The 14,966-nt window shown below is 36.3% G+C and overlaps 1 pseudogene; it reads right to left on the bottom strand.

Moving 5' to 3' along the window:
* Positions 1-7,260: 7,260 nt before the first annotated feature.
* LOC132185062 (aspartic proteinase CDR1-like) lies at positions 7,261-14,265 on the bottom strand (annotated as a pseudogene).
* Positions 14,266-14,966: the final 701 nt, after the last annotated feature.

Below are 14,966 nucleotides of genomic sequence, written 5' to 3'. Positions count from 1 at the left end.
ATATATTATTGTTGAAGTAACAACAACAACAATAATATTTAATATTTATTTCTCTCTTTTCTACTCCCGGTGTATTTTGGGGAGCCTTTACGCTTTCAATAAAACTGGCTATTACTTATCAAAAAAAATATATTATTGATGAACACAGGGAATCAAGCACGTGCCATCCCACTAGTATATATATATATATATATATATATATATATATATATATATATATATATATATGCTTTTTTTAAAAAAAATCATTAGCAACGACTATAGGGTCGCCACTATTGAGTTTCTATTTTTTTTTTTTTTAATTTTCACATATCATTAGTGGCAACCTATAAGTTGCCGCTAATGAGATAAATAGCGGCAACTCTATGTGGCCGCTAATGACAGAAGAATAGCGGCAACAATAGGTTGCCGGTAATGATGGAGAAATAGTGGCAACTCCTTGTGGCCGCTATTGAGTCTTTTTTTTTTTTTTTTTTTTTTTACAATTAGCAGCAACTCTGTGGTCGCCACTAATGATATACCAATAGTGGCGACCCTAGAACCATTTTGAACCTTTTTTCCGGCAAAAAAAAAAATATTAGCGGCGATCTAGAGTGGCCGCTGATGAGTTGTCATTAGCGGCAACCTTGAAAGTTGCCGGTATTTAGGATTACTGTCGGCTTACTACCAACCACCAAATAGCGGTCGCGTGTTGCCGGTATTGGTAAATAGCGGCAACTTTTTGCTCATTAGTGGCGACTTTGGGTTGCCGCTAATGACCATAATTTTTGTAGTGAGAGAAATTATATATATATATTAACCGGTCCACATATGGGCACTGGCACTATCAATCAGAATGGTGATGGCTTTTCTTTCAAGTATATATATATATATATATTTTTGGTTGAAATTTATACATTGGAATTTATATATTTTATTTTTTGGTTGAAATCTATACATTGGTTTATATATATATATAATTTTTATTTTTTATTTTTTGGCTGAAATTTATACATTGGAATTGCAGAAAACGTGGTGCGTCGCCAACCCTGGTGCCGACAATACTACCCTTGTGTCGAACATAGAATACTCGTGCTTTATGGTCGACTGTGAGGACTTGCTAATTCATTGCCCCTGCTTCTGCGAGAACCTCATAAACAAGCGTCGTTGATTATGAACTTGTATTATCAGGCCAAGGGAAGGAATAGCTGGAACTGTGATTTCAGGGGCTCCGGTCTCATTGTTATTACAGATCCAAGTAAGAAACATAAATTTCTCTTTTACTATTTTTATTATGTGTCTGTGCTAGTTACTATACTGACTACTGAGAGATCATCGCTTCGCAAGTGGTGCTGATTGCATGTATGCAAGTGGATAAGGGCGGGATGTGTTGTGTGTGCAGTGCAGTAGTCATCACTATTGCTATTTGATGGGTTTGTCACGTAGCATGCTTTGTTGAGTTATTTTTATTGCTTTAGGAGTGGGTCTATTGACTTTAAGTCAAACTATCTTTATTTCTTTAAGAGTCTTAGGTAGTGTGAAGTCCTTTTATGTATTTGGACTATATTTTCTACTCCAATTTTAGTTTTGGACTATATTTTCTATTGTAATTTTAGTCTTTAAATACTGCATTGCTATGAAATAAAATATTGTCAAAAACCATTAAGGGTGTAGATTCGAATCTTTGCAATGGATAATTCTCATGCCTGATTAGTATAAACCACCTTGGTTTCCATTGATGCCTTGGTGGGGCGAGGCAGTTAAGTTATGACTCGACTGGTCTTGAGGGTGTGCTTGCGGTTTTCGTTGTCTAAGTCCCTCCTAAGCAGTCTCCCGTGGGTTGATGACACTATGATCATGCCCAGGTAGAATAGTATATATATACCTGGGCATGACCATAGTACTATCAACTCACGGGAGACTGCTTAGGAGGGACCTAGATGGTGGAAACCGCAAGCGCACCCTCAAGACTAGCCGAGTCATAGCTTAACTGCCCTGCCCCACCAAGGCATCAATGGAAACCAAGGTGATTTATACTAATCAAGCATGAGAATTATCCATTGTGAAGATTCGAACCCACACCCTTGATGGTTTTTGACAATCTTTTATTTCATAGCAATGCAGTATTTAAAGACTAAAATTACAATAGAAAATATAGTCCAAAACTAAAATTGGAGTAGAAAATATAGTCCAAATACATTAAAGGACTTCACACTACCTAAGACTCACTTTAAGTCAAACTATCGACTTAAAGTCAATAGAGCCACTCCTAAAGCAATAAAAATAACTCAATAAAGCATGCTACGTGATAAACCCATCAAATAGCAATAGTGATGACTACTACACACACAACACATCCCGCCCTTATCCACTTGCATACATGCAGTCAGCACCACCTGCGAAGCGATGATCTCTCAGTAGTCAGTATAGTAGCCAGCATAGACACATAATAAAAATAGTAAAAGAGAAATTTATGTATCTTACTTGGATCTATAATAACAATGAAACCGGAGCCCCTGAAATCACAGTTCCAGCTATTCCTTCCCTTGGCCTGATAATACAGGTTCATAGTCAATGACGCTTGTTTTATGAGGTTCTCGCAGAAGCAGGGGCAATGATTTAGCAAGTCCTCACAGTCAACCATAGAGCACAAGTATTCTATGTTCGACACAAGAGTAGTATTGTCGGCACCAGGGTTGGCGACGCACCACGTTTTCTGCAATTCCAATGTATAAATTTCAGCCAAAAAATAAAAATTATATATATATATATATATATTTGCTTTGCGTTTCCTAGTTGTCTTGCTACAAGCTAAAAGCCAGAAATGTATGTTGTAATTTCTGCGTTTTAAGGATTCGTTTTGTTCTTTATGATATGGAGAAATGTAATAATTTAGATTTTTTAAAAAGGGATTAGTATCTGTCTTAAGTTGCTAAAATTAAACCACTTGCCATATTTCTAACTGCTTCATATTTTACATATAGATGTATAACAATTGTTACTTATGCAACTATGTTTAAAATTTATTTTTGGATTTTTTTGTTTAAGAACTACTTCTGGGTGCATCTTTAGTCTGGTTTCATTTTGAAGAACAGCCGTTATATTGTGTATCTGCATGATATCTCCTATAAACAATTTAGTGAAGTTTCTCTTCAAAGGCCAACTTATTGGCATTGATTATCATTAGCTAATAAATTTCAGGGTGAGAATTGAAGGCTGTAGAGAAAAATCAAACCTTTTTTCTAGAACCATTTCAAGTTCTTGCCAAATTCATTATCTGGCTCGTGGGTGGATTTTCATGCCAGGCAAGGAGTCTCAGAAAACATTTTAAAGCATTGAGCGGTTATTCTATCCTTCCTTTGAATCCTGCTTTTACTCATTTGCAATCCTTCTTCTAATATTACTACATATCTACTCTAAAAAAAGAGAGCCAATGCTCCAGCCTGAATGTTGCTTCCTTCGCCTGTAACACTAAGAAGTATTAATATTACCTATATGTGTTGATCTCACAGTTTTGTCACTATCTTCTTCTTCTTCTTGGCTCATGTGGTTTCATGAATGTTGTTCTATGATAGATTTATCTAATTATTTAGTTATAAGAATTTCTTTTTCTTTAACTCTGATTCTTACATTATCTTTTTAAAATGCAGCCTTTACAAGCCCCGTAACTGCATTTCAGGAGGAGACATAGCGTTTAATTCTATAGCATTCACTTAGAAATCTTAAAAAGGATTGGAAGAGATATCTTTAGCTGAGAGCTCTTCTAATTAAGGTGCTTAAGTGCTTAAATCACTTATTGATTTGTGATTAATATCCCAGAAGAGTTTTGGTTCCCAGAAGAGCTTTGCTTTGAGTATGGATTCTGTGTTATTCATTAATTTATTAATATTCAAGTATTTTGGGTTTACAAATTTCTTTGTTTTGAACATTGCCAAACTTATTTCTTCGTTTACAAGTCGACAGTTGTGCACTTCTCCTTCTGATAAACTAGGCTTTTTTATTGTTAATTTAGTATTTTGTGTTTGCAAATTTATTTGTTTTGAACATTGCCATAACTTATTTCTTTGTTTACAAGTCTAGTGTTGTGCACTTCTCCTTGTGATAAATTAGGATTATACACCTTTTTAGTTATTTTTCTTTGAGTTCTAAGAGGGGGAAAGAGTAGAGAAAAGAGAGAAGAAAATCACATAATATCTTTGTTTACAACTCTTCAATCACATAATGTATGATGGACATAAGGTGTTCATGGTGGAGTCACCGTTAAATCATTTTTTGTTTGAAGTGTGTGATTGAAGGGTTGAAATTGATGCAATGTGATTTGTTTGAGCTTTTTGTTTGATAACAAAATATCTATCTTAATTGAGTTTAGATTCAGATGAATAATCTCTCTTCAATTCCACCCGCAAATTTTAGAAAGATAAGTCCTTTTAATTGCTGCTATTTCCTGGGGTTGGGTAGGAGACCATTGTATTGTGATCAAACTGCGATATGCACACAGCATTTATTACAGACAATCTAATAAGTTAAAGTGTTTATACGATTCATGCTATTTTTGGTTGAGAGATTAAGAGAAATCAAGCTTGAGAGATTTCCAAGCTGCGATGGAATGGTTCCAGAAATATAGCTGTTGAAAAGATTGAGATATTGCGATTTAGTGAGTGAACCAATGAACTCTGGGAGGATGGACAACTCATTGAAACTTGGGTCCAGGTAAGTCAAATGTTGCAATCCAAGTAATGAAGAGCTTATCTCACCTGATAAAAATTTACCTCTTAGATCAAGCGCGACAACATGACCTATTTGGTTGCTGCATTCAATTCCTGCAATTAAATGCATTCAATCATCTTTTAAAATGAAACTACCTGCAATTACAAGTTACATGGATGTTATGTGTCAAAATTGTATAATCTATGGAAGCGCTAGTTTCATCTATGCTATACCTCAAAAGCACTAGTCAAAGCTACAATTGAAGTTCTCGAGAGTCACTTCTATAGCCTAGTTTTGCCTAGTATACAACCAATATGAGACTTGGAAAATACATCCTTCATAATTCACCTACCGTATGTGGGACTAGTGACTTGGGTGGGCCTTAACTTTTTTAATAATGCAACTTTGCAATCTCTTCCACCCAAATTTTGGATGTTCTATTTAGTGCCCAAACACCATGTGCTGTTTTAATTTGTTTGCCTCAAAAGTACTAGCCAAATTCAGTAGAGTCACTTATATAGATAGACTAGTCTCACCTAGCACACAACCAATGTAAGACTTGGTACATTTAAGCCTTCATAATCTATCCATCCAATATGAGACTTAGGTGATACTTTTTCCACAATCCGGAGTATCACAAAAATTATGTTATTTGTTATTGCATAGAGGATTTGGAATTTTTTTTGTTTTTTTGTTTTGTTTTTTGTTTAACTATGTATGGGTCTCAAGATAGGGTACAATTAAATGTTTTATGATTATTTTATGGCATGACATTTTTTGGTTAATGATATAATTGCCAGCAGCGGTGTCCCTCTTTCAATCATAATAACAAACTTAGTAGCCTCCCATCTTTTCCAATGTGGCATTCTATATGCTGCACTCTTTTAATTATTTTCCACATAGGATATACTTTCTTGTTTTACTGGATCTCCTAAAATGCCATTACATTTGCAGGGATATAAAATTATTGGTTCGCATAGTGGTGTGAAAATTTGTAGATGGACCAAGTCACAGCTTAGAGGCCGGGGAGCTAATTGGAATTTTATTATCAATTTTGGGCCTTCATATTAAGTTTTCATGATTACTATCCCTTAATTTCATTTAATTATCAAACGATATGGTCGATTTCAAGGAAACTTTTTCAGATCATTGAATCTAATGAAAACTTCTATCTGATGACTTAGGATTCTGTAGTTTTCTGTGTCTGTATAGATGAAGTTCTCTGTTTCTTCATGCATCTCTTTTCTTTAACTTAAGTATATAATGTCAATATTAATATATATTGTATCTTGTATGTCAACATTTATATACTTATATGATTGTATCATTATATGGGTCGTGAATGTTAATTGTTATATACTTATATTATATGATCTCATGTTCACGATTCACGACATATGATTTAAATTAAAATTTTAAGTTTTACTTACCACAAATTGTGATTGTAATGTATAAATTATAAGAAACACATTAGTTACTTAATTATTAATCATTTAATCGTTTAATCTAATTGTAATGCTCAAACTCCAAGTCCTAAATTCCTCATGATCTAATGGTCATACACACATACTTAAATTATATGATCATATTATCTCACAATTCATATATATATATATATATATATTTCTTATATGTGTTTGTATAATATATACACACACATATGCATAAATAACAAAAAAAAAAAAAAGGTATATAATATATTTGTTATTAATGAGTAATGTTGACTATATATATATATAGTTATTTGTTACTTATTAAAAAATATACAAGCCGAGCCTTATACGAGCTTGCTCACGAACTGTTCGCGAGTTTAGCCGAATCGAGCCAAGTTTGCTCAATTTAATATTCGAGTTAGGATTCGTGTTCACGAAACACTTCATTTAATATTCGAGTCGAGCACGAGCCGAGTTCGAGCTCGCTCGCAAACGGTTTGCTCTCTTAACACCCAGCTATAGTAACTTCTTTGTAATTAATGTAGCACTTCACATGACAACTACAATTGATGCACGTTTTGACGTAAAATGTTTTTGTCGAAAAATGCTTTTAGCATAAAGCATTTTCACTAAAAGTGACTTTCTACTATTAGGGCAAGTTTGTGATTGTGTTTGAGGGCTTTAAAAATGCATTTAACACCCTAAAAGCTCTTTTGAAAAAAAAAAAAAAAAAATTGTTTGGTAAAAAAATTTGAAAGCACTTTTGAGGGTCAAAAAACATTAAAAAAAAAAAAAAAGCCAAAACGTACCACAAAAACTTAAAAAATGAAACTTTTGCCAAAAAAAAGAAAAAAAAAGAAAAAAAAAAGAAGGTTTTTAACAATTATCTCCTTTCATTTATCCTCTTGTAACAATTATCTCTTTTGCAATTATCGTTTAAAGAATTGTAATCTGCAATTATGAAGCAAATTTTTTTGATCTCCTTGAACTTAATATTGTTTTCTTTCCAGCTTTATAATTTCGAATTTATTTTGGAAGAAATCAATAATTTCATGTATACTGACTTGATATCTTGTGTTATATGAAATGATATGGCTTCAGCCGCTTATTTGATAAAGGTAAACAAACAATAGAATGATTACAACTCAAACACAAAAGACAAGTAGAATTTATCTCCTTGGAAACTCACACGAAAAGTTGATCCACATGCAAAATGGACTGTGTCAACAAAAAACTTACCAACTTTAGTATTTGGTGCAATCAGTCGGCTTGAAAGAGACTGTCCTTTTTTCCATATCATACCCGATCAAAAAATTTGATTCAACAAAGCTTCCATATACTCCTGAATCGGTTTCACAAGTTAACAATGAAAAGCAGAAAATCCCACCTCTATACTGTGGGAAGGCTTGTATCGACGTTAGAATCACGTCTGCACCTTCAAAATGGACAGTCAATATTGGTCCGTGGAAATTATTTTGATCACTTCTATAGCAAAGCTGCGTCCCTACATTTATGTCACCCACAATGGGATCCAACGGAATCTGTTGCTTCACTTGTGCTTGTTGAAAAATTGGCTCATAGTAGACAAAAAGGAAAGACTTTGTCTCTTGGTCAAACTTGTCATGCTCTTCTTCTCCAATTACACCGTATGAAGCCTTCTCCAACAATGAAGTCAAATTGTTGAAAAGTTTGCATTAACTCTTTAGAATTCCTTTTGTCAACAAAAGAAGCAACTACATTATCTCCTTCATCATTTCTTCATTTGTCAACAAAAGGAGCAAGCCATTATTTTTGACTTCTTGTACAATATGGTTATAGATATTCATTGGTTTTTCTGCAAGGGAGGAGTCGAGAGAGGAGTCGAGAGAGTGTGCTGGTCTTTCCTGTAAGAGATTGAAAAATTTGTATTGCTCTACAGAAATTAGGAAGAACCAGTATTGTTTTGAGTGTGAGGAAGAAATTGGGTGTATTTGGGGATTTGGGTTTGTGAGTGTTTTAATACTCTTTGGTGTCTCCCCTTTTGAAATAGAAATCTCTCTACTGTTGCACCGTGGATGTAGGCAAGTTGCCGAACCACGTAAATCTTGTGTTCTTGTTGTTATTGTTGTTTATTTTTCTTTAAACATTATATCACGTTTGTTCCGCTTGATTGATTGTGTGAGAGATTCGCGACCTTTTGCACAACAAATTGGTATCAGAGCTTTGGGTTTCAACCTAGGCAATTGTTTGGGTGATTTAGTGTTTTATTGAAAAATTTGGAATACCACGATGACGGAGGAATTAACTTCGAAATCTGGTGGACCTGCACCTGTGGTGAGATCTGTTGTCTCGAATGCAAAATTCGATGTTGAAAAGTTTGATGGACGAAATAACTTCGGCATGTGGCAATGCGAAGTTATGGATGTTTTGGCGCAACAAGAACTTGATGTGACTCTGGAGGACAAGCCAGAGGAGATGTCAGAAGCAGATTGGAAAAAGCTTAATCGTCAAGCTTGTGGAACAATCAGGCTCTGTCTTGCAAAGGATCAGAAGTATTTTGTTATGAAGGAATCTATGGCAAAGGAGTTGTGGAACAAGCTGGAGGACAAGTATATGACCAAGGGCATCGAAAATAAGCTCTATTTGAAGAGGAAGTTTTTCGGCTTCAGGTATGTTGAAGGTACTTCTATGCCAGAGCATTTGAATAATCTCAATAAAATACTTGCTGATTTGCAAAATTTAGATGTTAAAATTGATGATGAAGATAAAGCTGTGGTGTTGATTAATTCGCTTCCGGATACATATGAACATCTTGCTACTACTTTAATGTATGGTAAAGATACGCTTAAATTTGATGATGTATCTAATGCACTAACGAACGATGAGTATCGAAGGAAGGATAAGCAGGCACACAGTGGAACGTCAGGGGCCTTGACAGTAAGAGGCAGATCTGAAAGTAAGAAACCCTTGGGTAGGAACCGTTCTGCTTCAAGGAAAAGAGGCACTTCATCAGACAGGAAATTTCTTGCGAAGGATGAATGTGCGTTTTGTCATCAGAAAGGTCACTGGAAGAAGGATTGTCCTAGAATACAAGCTAAGGGCAAGGAGCATAAAGCTAATGTGGTGAGCACGAAAATTGAAGATTCAGATTCAGATGTTGCTTTGGCTGGAGCATCTTTTGATTGCCATTCAGAAGGGTGGATAATGGATTCAGCTTGTACCTTTCATATTTGTCCAAACAAGGAATGGTTTTCTAGTTTGGATTTGATTGATGGTGGAGTAGTTCTTATGGGAAATGACGTCGCCTGTAAGACGAAAGGGATAGGAAGAATCCGGTTGAAGTTGCATGATGGAACAGCTAGAGTTTTGAAAGAAGTTCGGTATGTACCGGACATGAAGAAAAATCTGATTTCTTTGGGTGCTCTTGATTCGAGAGGCTACAAAATCACTATGGAGAATGGAATCATGAAAGTGATTTCTGGTGCACTAGTGGTGATGAAAGCTGCTCGACAAAATAATTTGTATCATCTGCAAGGGACTACCATTATAGGAGCAGCTGCCACAATTTCTGACAACTTTAAAAAGGTAATCCCTGATAGAAATAAATTATGGCATATGAAATTGGGTCATGCAGGTGAGAAGGCTTTGCAAGGGTTAGCAAAGCAAGGTCTGTTGGATGGTGCCACAACAGGCAAATTTGGATTCTGTGAACATTGCATTCTGGGCAAGCAGACAAGAGTCAAGTTTGGCACAGCAATTCACAACACAAAAGGGACTCTTGATTATGTTCACACAGATGTATGGGGACCTACGAAGGTTCCATCATTGGGAGGTAAACATTATTTTGTTACCTTTGTTGATGATTTTTCTAGGAAAATTTGGGTGTATAGCATGAAGCATAAAGATGAAGTCTTGGGAATTTTCTTGACATGGAAGAAAATGATCGAAACTCAAACTGGCAGAAAAATTAAAAGACTGAGGTCAGATAATGGCGGTGAGTACACATCGGATCCTTTTTTGAAGATATGCCAGGATGAAGGGATTGTCAGACACTTCACGGTCAGTAGGACTCCGCAACAGAATGGGGTGGCAGAACGCATGAACCGTACTATTCTGGAGAAGGTACGATGTATGTTGTCCAATGCCGGATTGGGCAAGAGTTTTTGGGCTGAGGCTGTGAATTATGCATGTCACCTTATAAATAGGTTGCCAGCTGCTGCAATTGATGGAAAAACTCCTACTGAAGTGTGGTCAGGTAAACCGGCTAATGATTATAATAAATTGCATGTTTTTGGTTGCCCAGCATATTTCCATGTCAAAGATAGCAAGTTGGATCCGCGAGCCAAGAAAGCTGTATTCTTGGGATTTAGCACAGGTGTGAAGGGATACAGACTCTGGTGTCCCGAGTTAAAGAAAGTTATTCTTAGCCGAGATGTAACTTTCAATGAAGATGAAATGGTCAGAAAATGCAAGGTGGAGAATTCTCAAATTGAAGAATCTGATCATTCTACAGGAAACAGTACGCAGCAGGTGGAGCTTGAGGTTCCAAAAGTATCTGTGCAACCTGAACAGATAAACTTCCCACTTGAGACCGAAGAGGAGATTTCAAATGAATTTGAAGAAGAGATCCCAACCCAAAGGTCTCTAGAGCAACCGGACTCTATTGCAGTCAGTAGACCAAGGCGAGAAATAAGGAAGCCAGCTCGGTATACTGACACAGTAGCTTATGCACTACCAATTACCGAAGATGATATTCCTTTAACCTACAAAGAGGCAATTGGCAACTCAGAGAAAGCTAGGTGGAAGGAAGCCATGAGTGAGGAGATGCAGTCTCTTTACAAGAATCAAACTTGGGAGGTGGTTCAACTACCAAAAGGAAAGAAGGCAATTGGGTGCAAGTGGGTATACACCAAGAAGGAGGGTTCTACAGAGCAAGATGGCATTCGTTTCAAAGCCAGATTGGTAGCCAAGGGTTACGCTCAGAAGGAAGGTATTGACTATAACGAGGTGTTTTCTCCAGTTGTTAAACACTCTTCCATACGTGTTTTATTGGCTTTGGTTGCTCAGTTTGATCTTGAGCTAGTGCAGCTAGATGTGAAAACTGCTTTCTTGCATGGGGACCTAGAAGAAGATATTTATATGACTCAGCCAGATGGGTTCAAAGATGCTGGTAAAGAAAATTTGGTCTGCAAACTGAACAGATCGCTGTATGGTTTGAAGCAATCTCCTAGACAGTGGTATAAGCGATTTGATCAGTTTATGATGGGTCAAAAGTACATAAGAAGCCAATTTGATCACTGTGTGTATTTTCGCAAGCTACAAGACGGTACTTTCATTTATTTACTTTTATATGTTGATGATATGTTAATTGCATGTAAAAGTATTGTGGAGATTGATAGGTTGAAGGCTCAGTTGAAAAATGAGTTTGAAATGAAAGACCTTGGAGAAGCCAAGAAGATTCTTGGTATGGAGATTACTCGAGAGAGGTTGAAAGGTATTGTTTGCCTAACTCAAAAACAATACTTGAAGAAGGTTTTGAAGCGTTTTGGTATGGATGATAATACCAAACCTACAACTACTCCATTAGCGCCGCACTTCAAGCTTAGCGCCGCTATGTCTCCGAGTACAGATGAGGAACATGATCACATGACTCATGTTCCATATGCAAATTTGGTGGGTAGCTTGATGTATGCTATGGTGTGTACGAGGCCTGACATTTCGCAAGCAGTCAGTATGGTGAGCAGATATATGCATGATCCAGGAAAAGGGCACTGGCAAGCAGCAAAGTGGATTCTACGGTATATTCTGGGTACTATAGATGTTGGTTTGAAGTTTGAACGAGTTCAGAATGGACTTGATAAAATTTTAGTTGGTTATGTGGATTCGGACTATGCTGGTGATTTGGATAAAAGACGATCTACAACAGGTTATGTCTTTACACTAGCAGGAGGACCAGTTAGCTGGAGGTCAACTTTGCAAACTACAGTTGCTTTGTCGACTACTGAAGCTGAATATATGGCAGTTGCTGATGCCATAAAGGAGGCAATTTGGTTACATGGTTTGATTGAGGACTTGGGTATTCTTCAGAAGCATGTGAAAGTTTTGTGTGATAGTCAGAGTGCTATTCATTTGGCGAAGAACCAAGTTCATCATGCTCGAACAAAACACATCGATGTCCGTTTCCATTTTGTTCGTGAAATTATGGAAGAAGGAGACATTCTTCTTCAAAAGATTGGAACTGCAGATAATCCTGCAGATATGCTAACCAAAGTGGTTACTGGAGCTAAGTTCAAACATTGTTTGAGCTTAGCCAATATCGTGAAGATTTGAAGCAAATTGGGAGTGCAACAGTGAAGTAGAGAATATTCGCCAAGGTGGAGAATTGTTGAAAAATTGGCTCATAGTAGACAAAAAGGAAAGACTTTGTCTCTTGGTCAAACTTGTCATGCTCTTCTTCTCCAATTACACCGTATGAAGCCTTCTCCAACAATGAAGTCAAATTGTTGAAAAGTTTGCATTAACTCTTTAGAATTCCTTTTGTCAACAAAAGAAGCAACTACATTATCTCCTTCATCATTTCTTCATTTGTCAACAAAAGGAGCAAGCCATTATTTTTGACTTCTTGTACAATATGGTTATAGATATTCATTGGTTTTTCTGCAAGGGAGGAGTCGAGAGAGGAGTCGAGAGAGTGTGCTGGTCTTTCCTGTAAGAGATTGAAAAATTTGTATTGCTCTACAGAAATTAGGAAGAACCAGTATTGTTTTGAGTGTGAGGAAGAAATTGGGTGTATTTGGGGATTTGGGTTTGTGAGTGTTTTAATACTCTTTGGTGTCTCCCCTTTTGAAATAGAAATCTCTCTACTGTTGCACCGTGGATGTAGGCAAGTTGCCGAACCACGTAAATCTTGTGTTCTTGTTGTTATTGTTGTTTATTTTTCTTTAAACATTATATCAAGTTTGTTCCGCTTGATTGATTGTGTGAGAGATTCGCGACCTTTTGCACAACAGTGCTATCAACCGATCGTAAAAATCTTGTGGCATATACATCGGCGAAGCTCCTGAATCGAGATTCACATTTCCCAAAGAAACCTTACCTGAAGAGTCATATGGCACATATTTATCTCCAACACTAATTCCTTTTAGTGTGACAAATTAAATACAAACTAGGATAGGTTTCTGTGGATATTAAAGGTGTTGAAACAACACCATCACCCAAAACTTCATTGCCATTACCAAAACTCATCTTGCTTGAAATGCTAGGATCAGTACCCAATGGGGTGAGGCAATAGGAGAAGCTCTTGCTGCCAGAAATGGAAGCTATTTGAGAAACAAGTGACATAGCCCCTCCTCCTAACCCAATCACTCCCATCTCATGGCTATAGAAAATCCCCGTATCATTGTGACCACAACCAAAAGCTACGCGCGTCTACGGATATTTTTTCCCCTGAGGTGGAAGTCATGCATGGTGACAGTTTCTTTGGCTATAACACCTTGGCTTAAGGAGCCGTCCACATAACCTTGAGAATACTTGCAAAGATTTTCAGGAGAACACGTGCCACTACATTGTTCGGATTTACAAGAAATGTCTCTATATGTTGAGGATTTTGAAGGATCGAATAGGGGATAAATTAATCTGCTTGTACGTAGCACCCATCACAAGGTACACATTGTGTCCAAATAAGGTCACTACCTGCAAACACGAGAGATTACATGAATGAATATATATATATATATATATATATATATATATATATATATTAAAATCTATGATTATATTAATATATAAATAGTAAAACCAATATCAATTTAGTGTTAACAAAACATAAATAAAAATAAATGACATAAAATAAAAATGTACGTTTACCTGTATCTGCAACGCCATAAATGTCTACTGGTGGTGTTCCCATGGAGAGCTTCAGGAGATGATCAACTTGGTACTCACTTACTTCTGATTGGAGGGTATTTGGATAGACTTTCCTCATTCGATGCGAAGAAAAAGCATCCAAGCGCTCTTTAGAAGTTTGATTAACGTTGTAGAAGGGAGATTTAGGAGAGCCTCGTCGGATTAACTCAACGGTAAACCCACCATTGCTAGCTGCTGTAACCAAAAGTTCTATAAGATAATTGGAGAGAATAAATGCAATGACAAAGCGTGAATGAAACATGATTTTGATATGACTGCCTAGCTCCCATGTGTTAAAATAATCTAGGACTAGAAGATTTGGAACTCGTAAATTAACATAAGCCAAGCCGGCCTATTTATAGTTGAATAAGGTGTGGCCTCATGATAGGAAATGCAATCAAACAATTAACGTACATTTTTACCGAATCAAATCAAACCTTACAAGAAATTAAATAAATTAGTATCTGATTTGTTTTATGAATGTCAATTAAGTGACCACAATAAAATCAAATTACGATATCAAACAAACATGGAAATAGTTCTGGAATTCAATAAATCTACTATATTGATGCATGATCCTTTGCAAATCACAATCATAGTTAATTAGGCTAGTTGCTAATGGTCCTGTTGCATGTGGCACTCACGTGCCATCAATCATAGTAGCTAGGCTAGCTAGTCGCTCTTCACTTGGTACGTAAAGGAGTAGGTGGAGATTGGATCCTCCAATCCAGTGAAAGCCTTGTGGCCGGTTAAAGAGTGGGAGATAGATTGTTGTAAGAACTAGCTAGTTAATGTTCCTTTTGTTTAGAAATAAAATGTTTTTTATTGAAAAATATTTTCAGTGAAAAACATTTTCTTAAAAAATATTTTTTGGTACTTGGCGTGTACGGAAAATCAATTATATATATTCAAATCATATTAAACCTTAAATTACGAAAATGTCTCGATTAGCTCAGCGATGAC

This window comes from Corylus avellana, chromosome 7 (genome assembly GCF_965113065.1).
Source record: "Corylus avellana chromosome 7, dhCorAvel1.hap1.2, whole genome shotgun sequence".
NCBI classification, from domain to species: Eukaryota; Viridiplantae; Streptophyta; class Magnoliopsida; order Fagales; family Betulaceae; genus Corylus; species Corylus avellana.
This window is presented reverse-complemented; position numbering and strand designations above follow the sequence as displayed.